Genomic DNA, 7,703 nt, shown 5'->3' on the forward strand with positions numbered 1-7,703 from the left:
GGGGAAATAACTGATGCAGAGCAAAATAAAGAAAAAAGAATGAAAAGAACAGAGGGCAGTCTCAGAGACCTCTGGGACAACATTAAACGCACCAACATTCGAATTATAGGGGTTCCAGAAGAAGAAGAGAAAAAGAAAGGGACTGAGAAAATATTTGAAGAGATTATAGTTGAAAACTTCCCTAATATGGGAAAGGAAATAGTTAATCAAGTCCAGGAGGCACAGAGAGTCCCATACAGAATAAATCCAAGGAGAAATACACCAAGACACATACTAATCAAACTGTCAAAAATTAAACACAAAGAAATCATATTAAAAGCAGCAAGGGAAAAACAACAAATAACACACAAGGGAATCCCCATCAGGTTAACAGCTGATCTCTCAGCAGAAACTCTACAAGCCAGAAGGGAGTGGCAGGACATAATTAAAGTGATGAAGGAGAGAAACCTGCAACCAAGATTACTCTACCCAGCAAGGATCTCATTCAGATTTGATGGAGAAATTAAAACCTTTACAGACAAGCAAAAGCTGAGAGAGTTCAGCACCACCAAACCAGCTTTACAACAAATTCTAAAGGAACTTCTCTAGGCAAGAAACACAGCAGAAGGAATATACCTACAATAACGAACCCAAAGCAATTAAGGAAATGGGAATAGGAACATACATATCAATAATTACCTTAAATGTAAATGGACTAAATGTTCCCACCAAAAGACACAGAGTGGCTGAATGGATACAAAAACAAGACCCATATATATGCTGTCTACAAGAGACCCACTTCAGACCTAGAGACACATTCAGATTGAAAGTAAGGGGATGGAAAAAGATATTCCATGCAAATGGAAATCAAAAGAAAGCTGGAGTAGCAATTCTTATATCAGACAAAATAGACTTTAAAATAAAGACTATTAGAAGAGACAAAGAAGGACACTACATAACGATAAAGGGATCGATCCAAGAAGAAGATATAACAATTGTAAATATTTATGCACCCAACATAGGAGCACCTCAATACATAAGGGAAATACTAACAGCCATAAATGGGGAAATCGACAGTAACACAATCATAGTAGGAGACTTTAACACCCCACTTTCACCAATGGACAGATCATCCAAAATGAAAATAAATAAGGAAACACAAGCTTTAAATGATACATTAAAAAAGATGGACTTAGTTGATATTTATAGGACATTCCATCCAAAAACAACAGAATACACATTTTTCTCAAGTGCTCATGGAACATTCTCCAGGATAGATCATATCTTGGGTCACTAATCAACCCTTGGTAAATTTAAGAAAATTGAAATTGTATCAAGTATCTTTTCCGACCACAATGCTATGAGACTAGACATCAATTACAGGAAAAGATCTGTAAAAAATACAAACACATGGAGGCTAAACAATACACTACTCAATAACGAAGTGATCACTGAAGAAATCAAAGAGGAAATTAAAAAATACCTAAAAACAAATGACAATGGAGACACGACGACCCAAAACCTATGGGACGCAGCAAAAGCAGTTCTAAGGGGGAAGTTTATAGCAATACAATCCAACCTTAAGAAACAGGAAACATCTCGAGTAAACAACCTGACCCTGCACCTAAAGCAATTAGAGAAAGAAGAACAAAAAACCCCAAAGTTAGCAGAAGGCAAGAAATCATAAAGATCAGGTCATAAATAAATGAAAAAGAAATGAAGAAAATGATAGCAAAGATCAACCAAACTAAAAGCTGGTTCTTTGAGAAGATAAACAAAATTGATAAACCATTAGCCAGACTCATCAAGAAAAGAAGGGAGAAGACTCAAATCAATAGAATTAGAAATGAAAAAGGAGAAGTAACAACTGACACTGCAGAAATACAAAAGATCATGAGAGAGCAACTCTATGCCAACAAAATGGACAACCTGGAAGAAATGGACAAATTCTTAGAAATGCACAACCTGCCAAGAATGAATCAGGAAGAAATAGAAAATATGAATAGACCAATCACAAGCACTGAAATTGAAACTGTGATTAAAAATCTTCCAACAAACAAAAGCCCAGGACCAGATGGCTTCACAGGCGAATTCTATCAAACATTTAGAGAAGAGCTAACACCCATCCTTCTCAAACTCTTCCAAACAATATCAGAGGAAGGAACACTCCCAAACTCATTCTACGAGGCCACCATCACCTTGATACCAAAACCAGGCAAGGATGTCACAAAGAAAGAAAACTACACGCCAATATCACTGATGAACATAGATGCAAAAATCCTCAACAAAATACTAGCAAACAGAATCCAACAGCACATTAAAAGGATCATACACCATGATCAAGTGGGGTTTATTCCAGGAATGTAAGGATTCTTCAATATACACAAATCAATCAATGTGATACACCATATTAACAAGTTGAAGGAGAAAAACCATATGATCATCTCAATAGAAGCAGAGAAAACTTTCAACAAAATTCAACACCCATTTATGATAAAAACCCTGCAGAAAGTAGGCATAGAGGAAACTTTCCTCAACATAATAAAGGCCATATATGACAAACCCAGAGCCAACATTGTCCTCAATGGTGAAAAACTGAAACCATTTCCACTAAGATCAGGAACAAGACAAGGCTGCCCACTCTCACCACTCTTATTCAACCTAGTTTTGGAAGTTCTAGCCACAGCAATCAGAGAAGAAAAGGAAATAAAAGGAATCCAAATTGGAAAAGAAGAAGTAAAGCTGTCACTGTTTGCAGATGACATGATACTATACATAGAGAATCCTAAAGATGCTACCAGAAAACTACTAGAGCTAATCAATGAATTTGGTAAAGTAGCAGGATACAAAATTAATGCACAGAAATCTCTGGCATTCCTGTACACTAATGATGAAAAATCTGAAAATGAAATCAAGAAAACACTCCCATTTACCGTTGCAACAAAAAGAATAAAATATCTAGGAATAAACCTACCTAAGGAGACAAAAGACCTGTATGCAGAAAATTATAAGACACTGATGAAAGAAATTAAAGATGATGCAAATAGATGGAGAGATATACCATGCTTCTGGATTGGAAGAATCAATATTGTGAAAATGACTCTACTACCCAAAGCAATCTACAGATTCAATGCAATCCCTATCAAACTACCACTGGCATTTTTCACAGAACTAGAACAAAAAATTTCAAAATTTGTTTGGAAAAACAAAAGACACCGAATAGCCAAAGCAATCTTGAGAACGAGAAACGGAGCTGGAGGAATCAGGCTCCCTGACTTCAGAATATACTACAACAGTACAGTAATCAAGACAGTGTGGTACTGGCATAAAAACAGAAAGATAGATCAATGGAACAGGATAGAAAGCCCAGAGATAAACCCACACACATATGGTTAACTTATCTTTGATAAAGGAGGCAGGAATGTACAGTGGAGAAAGGACAGCCTCTTCAATAAGTGGTGCTGGGAAAACTGGACAGGGACATGTAAAAGTTTGAGATTAGATCATTCCCTAACACCATACACAAAAATAAGCTCAAAATGGATTAAAGACCTAAATGTAAGGCCAGAAACTATCAAACTCTTAGAGGAAAACATAGGCAGAACACTCTATGACATAAATCACAGCAAGATCCTTTTGGACCCACCTCCTAGAGAAATGGAACTAAAAACAAAGATAAACAAATGGGACCGAATGAAACTTCAAAGCTTTTGCACAGCAAAGGAAACCATAAACAAGACCAAAAGAGAACCCTCAGAATTGGAGAAAATATTTGCAAATGAAGCAACTGACAAAGGATTAATCTCCAAAATTTATAAACAGCTCATGCAGCTCAATAGCAAAAAAACAAACAACCCAATCCAAAAATGGGCAGAAGACTTAAATAGGCATTTCTCCAAAGAAGATATACAGACTGCCAACAAACACATGAAAGAATGCTCAACATCATTAATCATTAGAGAAATGCAAATCAAAACTACAATGAGATATCATCTCACACCAGTCAGAATGGCCATCATCAAGAAATCTAGAGACAATAAATGCTGGAGAGGGTGTGGAGAAAAGGGAACACTCTTGCACTGCTGGTGGGAATGTGAATTGGTACAGCCACTATGGAGAACAGTATGGAGGTTCCTTAAAAAACTAAAAATAGAACTACTATATGACCCAGCAATCCCACCTCTAGGCATATACCCTGAGAAAACCATAATTCAAAAAGAGACATGTACCAAAATGTTCATTGCAGCTCTATTCACAATAGCCCAGAGCTGGAAACAACCTAAATGTCCATCATCGGATGAATGGATAAAGAAGATGTGGCACATATATACAATGGAATATTACTCAGCCATAAAAAGAAACGAAATTGAGCTATTTGTAATGAGGTGGATAGACCTAGAGTCTGTCATACAGAGTGAAGTAAGTCAGAAAGAGAAAGACAAATACCGTATGCTAACACATATATATGGAATTTAAAATAAAATGTCATGAATAACCTAGGGGTAAAACGGGAATAAAGACACAGACCTACTTGAGAATGGACTTGAGGATATGGGGAGGGGGAAGTGTAAGCTGTGACGAAGCGAAAGAGAGGCATGGACATGTATACACTACCAAACGTGAGGTAGACAGATAGTGGGAAGCAGCCGCAGAGCACGGGGAGATCAGCTCGGTGCTTTGTGACCGCCTGGAGGGGTGGGATGGGGAGGGTGGGAGGGAGGGAGATGCATGAGGGAAGGGATGTGGGAACGGATGTATATGTATGACTGATTCACTTTGTTATAAAGCAGAAACTAATAAAAAAAAAAAGTTAAAAAAAAAAAAAAGACTTTATAGCAAAAGTAGGCAAACTACTGCCTATAGGTCAAAACCAGCCCACTACCTATATCTGTAAATAAAGTTTTACTGGAACACACACACAAAAAAAAAAATCAAAAGATTATTATTACTGCAAATGTCTGGGTGTTCCTTGGTCAGCTGGTAATGTTTGGATGTGTAATAAAATACAGATATATGTAATTCATAACTTATTTATTATATTTTATTTTTCTTGATTTCAACAGAAACACTGATTTTTATCATTCTGATCATGATTTAGTATAACTTGTGCTGTATTGATAAAAATGGTTTAAATAAATAAAAGTAATGTCATTATTTTCAAAAGTTTATTAAAGTTGAATATACTTCATTAAATGCTATCAAATTTTTTAATTAAAATTATTTTGTCTTATTTTCCTATAAAATATTCTGTCAACTATTAAAATCATAAAATTAATAATATTAAAATTTAAATCCATTACTTAAAATCTGATATTTGTGTTTAATTTTTGAAAAATTTAATTAAGCCATTACTTTTTGATAAGACCACAACTATTCTCCATTCTTGCAATCAATGTCCATCTTGTTGTTAATGTAAAAAACTAGTGTCACACTTCACCTAAATTACCTCTAGATCTACATACACACAAGGTGAGTAAATACCAATGATTTTTTATTGTAAAAGTTTCTGAGTCATCATATGCAACTGTTGTAAATTTCATGCTATGTCATTAGTACATCCAGAACCATGAATTATAACAGGAAAATAAGCAAAATAAAGAACTCTCATCACTACTGAGAAACAATACTTCATTATACTGCAAAATCTATTGCAGTCATGCTATCTGGAAGGAAGCATTTGACAAGTTAATTAACATGTCTTTTCTACCAGTGAAGCACTTCTGCCTCTCAAATCCTTCCTGTACTATAAAACAGTGTCAATTTTCAATGTTCATGAAGGCATAATCCCCATACCTTCACCACATTTGGAGGCTATCTCCTGTGATTTCTAGGAAAAAAGACTAAAGACTTGGAGAGGCTTTTCTCTGGTGCTTGAATGGAGCTGGCCACAAGAACAGATGCTTAGGACTATAGGCCATGTTATGCCAGTGCTGAGTGCCAGATCTCAAGTGGCAGAGGTATCCTTTTTTAAAAGGTTTTTGTTGTCTGTATTTTGTATTTTTGTGTATGTTTGTGCTATAAAGGAATATCTAACTTGCTGACCCAAGGAAGGAGACCCTTTTGTCCAGGTCAAGTTTAGGGGTCATAGGTTATTTTCAATGTTAGAGGAGCATTTGTTGAAGAAGCCAGCAATTCTAAAAACTTGGAAAGGTCCCTCAATGTTGTTTCAAGTTCACCTAATCAGGAACTCCATATATGATTTACTTTTGTCCAATTTGTTTGACAATGGTATGCAATATTTCAAACCCCATCTGTATTTCCCTAGCCCAGAAAAGTAAATCATCTGTGGAGTAGTATCCACTGGGTCCCATCCAACACTGGACAATCAGACTAAAATAAACTTATAATATAAAAAAAGGAAAGAAAGCTGTTCATCATTGTTTCTATGCAATTTTACTTTCCACTATACCAAGAAAACTCATCAATACAAAACCAATAAAAGAGATTTTAGGAATGGGAATTACTCTGAAGATTTTGCAAATCAATGTTTAAAAAATAAATTTAAAAAGGTACCCATTCTCCATTCCAAGAATGAGAGATTTATATTCACCAAAGGAAAGCAAATGTGTGTAAAATTGCTACTTAATCCTTGTCCAGGCAGAATTCCATCAGGGCAAGGTGCATGATCAGATTGCTAGGGTAAGCTACTGAAGTTTTAAATATGACAATTCTCACAACAGAAGGAAAAATGGGCTATCAGTATCCATATATTTAAGAATACATGGATAGTGAATGGGAAAAACAAGTTACAAAACTGTCTATTCTATTTCAGAGTATAGATGGTACTAATGTAATATGAAAAGCTTTATGCTGATACAGAAATTCTGTTAAAATGTGTGCATGTTTATTAATATTTGTTATATATGAATACACATACATGTAACATATATATATATATACACACCTAATATATACACGTACATGTAATATATATATGCGCACACACACATACACGTGTACATGACTATGTTTGGATAAGTGTACCAGAAATTTTATATAAACACCATGGATTGTATTCAAGTAAGAATGAAAGTAATTAAATAGATAAAGGCACTGATGTACAAGGACAGAGTAAAATAAGTAAAGATATGAAGTTTGGAAGTAAAAAGACTAATAGCATAATCACATCACGCAACATCTGAAAAAACTGTAGCCATGAATATGGAGGATGTCTTAATTTGTAAAGTAAAAGAAGAGCAATACATGAAAGTACAGGTCTTCCTTAATTATCAAAAATATTTCTTGGAAGTTAGAGAAGTAGGAAATAGAATGCAGGGAAAAAGATCTTTTGTGAAATGAGTCAGAGACAATTAGGGTCCTATATACACCATCACCAGTTCAGAGCACCAAAATATTTCTGCTAAATGTTTCCAAATTTGAATTTCAAGAAACCAGAAGGAGAGCATGAGTCATTGAGATGCCCTGCTCCAAAATTCCCTCATGTTTTAAGTACTACAAAATTCAGTTTGCTAAACTCAGAAGAGAACAAAAACATCTAATTTCTTACAAGCATTTTCTAGTGAGAATAGGGGGCATTGTAATTGTTCGATTCCTCTGTTATATGTGTCACTTGCAACTATACCAGAGATCCCATGCATAATGAGGGCATTTCAAATTAATAATAATAATGATAATGATGACGATAATAATAATAATAATGTAAATGAAGTTTCTTTTCCAATCAGATAAGAAAGTTACAAGAGACTATTACTCCCACTCTAACA

This window comes from Hyperoodon ampullatus, assembly GCF_949752795.1.
Source record: "Hyperoodon ampullatus genome assembly, chromosome: 5".
NCBI lineage: Eukaryota > Metazoa > Chordata > Mammalia > Artiodactyla > Ziphiidae > Hyperoodon > Hyperoodon ampullatus.